This window comes from Etheostoma spectabile, chromosome 14, assembly GCF_008692095.1.
Source record: "Etheostoma spectabile isolate EspeVRDwgs_2016 chromosome 14, UIUC_Espe_1.0, whole genome shotgun sequence".
NCBI lineage: Eukaryota > Metazoa > Chordata > Actinopteri > Perciformes > Percidae > Etheostoma > Etheostoma spectabile.
This window is the reverse complement of record NC_045746.1, coordinates 9,288,323-9,291,160: the sequence shown is the minus strand read 5'-3', so window position 1 is coordinate 9,291,160 and position 2,838 is coordinate 9,288,323. Positions and strand designations below refer to the sequence as shown.

General features: G+C 36.9%; 1 long non-coding RNA gene across 1 annotated transcript in view; it reads right to left on the bottom strand.

Annotated features, from left to right (window-relative positions):
- Positions 1-2,310, bottom strand: part of LOC116701836 (uncharacterized) — a 15,646-nt gene extending 13,336 nt beyond the window's left edge. Inside the window, exon 1 of the long non-coding RNA XR_004335014.1 lies at positions 2,152-2,310. This is a non-coding gene — a long non-coding RNA (uncharacterized LOC116701836). The remainder of the gene's footprint in view (positions 1-2,151) is intronic.
- Positions 2,311-2,838: the final 528 nt, after the last annotated feature.

The following is a 2,838-nucleotide window of genomic DNA, read 5'->3' as shown; positions in this document are numbered from 1 at the left end:
ACGGATGGTGCTAATATGCTTTATTGAATAATATATTTTGGGTTGTTAACATGAAAAAACATGTAAAGCTAAATTTCCAAACACACCACTGGGTATTATGTATGTATTTCTGTATGAAACAAACATTTCATCTTATTTTCACTATCCATAGTCAATACAAATTGGTCTGCTATGCCACACTAAAATACTATACTTAGGCAAGCTATCTACATGATAAGATTTGACCTGTTAAATATCATGTATGAACAGACAAATAGTCTATATCTCATCTAGTCATACAAGAAAATTAAACAAAAACAATTAAATATTAAAAAAAATGTTGAACAGCAACTGAACACGGCACTAAAACTGGTAAAGCAATCAAGCATCTCCAGTTTGAAATGGATCAAAGTGAAATGAAGCAAACCCTGATATGAAAATCTGCTATCTTCTGGAAAAAAATAAAAGGCCACTTCTCAAGTGGATGAGAGATACCTGTCGGTCACCCACTGTTGGTTTTCATCTACACAGTATCTGCACAAACAGAAGAAGCAATAAGTACTATAGATATAGTTTGTGTTTGCAATCTTTAAGTAAAGATGCAGAAAATAGTCTTGTGTACGCGATCATAGCTGCCCTTTTTTTTATTTTGCCCAAAACGACATTACATCAGAAAAATGTTGGCTTATACATAGGGCTGGGTACCAAATTCAATACTTTTTAGGCACCAACTAAATTGCCTCTATTGAGTATCAAAAAAAGTCTCTTCATTCAATACCTAATTTCAATACCAAAGGATTAAATCTCATCAGTATCAGCAAGCACTGAGCATTCTTCTACCAAGATATAATGTTACTTGTCTAACTTAGCACGTTAAAACCCTTCGTTACACAGAAACGGGGCTCACGTAAGTATTTGTGCAGTAATGTTTAATGTTATTTCTTGTTTTTAATAAAATTTGTTTCATTTAGGAACTGGTATCAAAGTCACGGATTCAGTATCAGTACCGGTATTGAATACTTTTGAACAATATCCAGCACAATATCCAGACATTCTCTGCATGCTACAGTACATGAGCCAATATCTTGGGATAACCAGCAATGGTTTCTTGATATGTATACTGTACCTGTTTGATTCAGTGGGGTTTGAGCACGTAATCTACTTTGATAACATTCACCTTAAAGTTTTAATCATAACATTGCAGTCATGAACAACCTGAGGATGTTTCCCTGTTCTACCAAAGAATGAGGAATGATAGAATAATTTGGAAACTTAAAAAATGTCATTATTACTGAAAACTGCTTTCTGCTTTGATGTTTTTTTTGTTTTTTTTTTTAAATAAAAGCCTCAAAGGAAAGAATTTCAGGCTGAGTAGTGAAGCAGTGACATGTCAATTTAGGTGACACATTGTGTTATTATAATCCAAAACTCACAAACTATCACACAAATCATATTTATCGGGCAAGATAGCACCAACGCTTTACATTCCTGCCCGTCACCCCTTTAGTGCGGAATAATCCCGAAAATCACTTGAGCGGGTTATTATGTAATCCAATTATGGTTTATAATCGGAGCCGGGAAAGAGTTCCATTGTCTCATTGCTGTCTGGCGGCAAGATGGTTCATTTATTTAAACTGCCTGGCTTATTTATGTACATGTGGTTGTACAACAGAGGAGTTGGTGTTGGACTAATTCCCCGATTCAAAAATGTACATATGGTACAATGATTAAATACAGGACATTATACACTTGCAAACATGTGAAGAAAGCTTGTTCAGATTACCATATCTGCTTCTGCTTCTCAGGATCACATGTAGACCATACATTATAACTTTCATGTAATTCGGATGATGTTTGTCATAGAAGGCTGATTTCCTGTCGCCTGCGGGGGGCGCTATGACTACAAGTGAATTTTGGCCTACAAATGTCCTTAGGCCTGGGCTCTTGTCAATCAAGAGAAAACCGGTCGAATTGGACAATGTACACTAAACAACTTCTTTTTTCATCATTAAATGCTCAAAATGGCCGCCACGGCACGACCACACCGTTGGAGGAAAGGTTTTTCTTTTAATAACTTTTCATCTTTAACTTCTTAAGATGGTACAGACCAAATTTGAAGTTGATCGGATGAAATCTCTAGGAGGAGTTCGTTAAAGTACGACAAAATCACACAAATTCAAAATGGCGGACTTCCTGTTGGGTTTAGGGTATTGCTCCAATGAGCTTCTTTGTACGTCTTGACATGATACACATGTGTACCAAGTTTCGTTAGTCTACATTAAACGTGCTGCAGGGGCTCAATTGCTGTAGGCGGGGCTAGCGAGCCATTTTTGTGTGCCTATAGTTTTTGAGTATGGGAAGCCCCTCAAAAAGGCAATTCATTTTCAGAAGAAAGAAGGAATAATTCCTTCAGTTTCAATAACTGAGAGATAGGAAGCTGGCGTAAAGATCTCAGAATAGGAGTGATGATTCTTTTGGACTATAGTACCCTTGTGAAATAGTAATGTATATTTGCCTGCATAATTATGGTAACTTATTTTGTTGTTTCCATGATCTGAGCCAGTGGAAGCATGTAGATGTTATATAGAAGAGGCCCCTGAATGGAGCCCTGGGGAACATCGCACGTCATGTTGGTCCCCTCAGATGTGTAATTACCTACAGACACAAAGTAGCCCCTATTCTTTAAGTAGTATTCAAATTAGTTTAGCACTGTGCCAGAAAGTCCAACCCAGTTTTCTAACCGGTCAAGTAATATAATGATGTTGACCGTGTCAAATGCAGCACTGAGATCAAGTAAAACTAATACTGAAATTTGCCACTGGCTTTATGTGGGTGTCATTGGAGACTTTAACAAGAGCA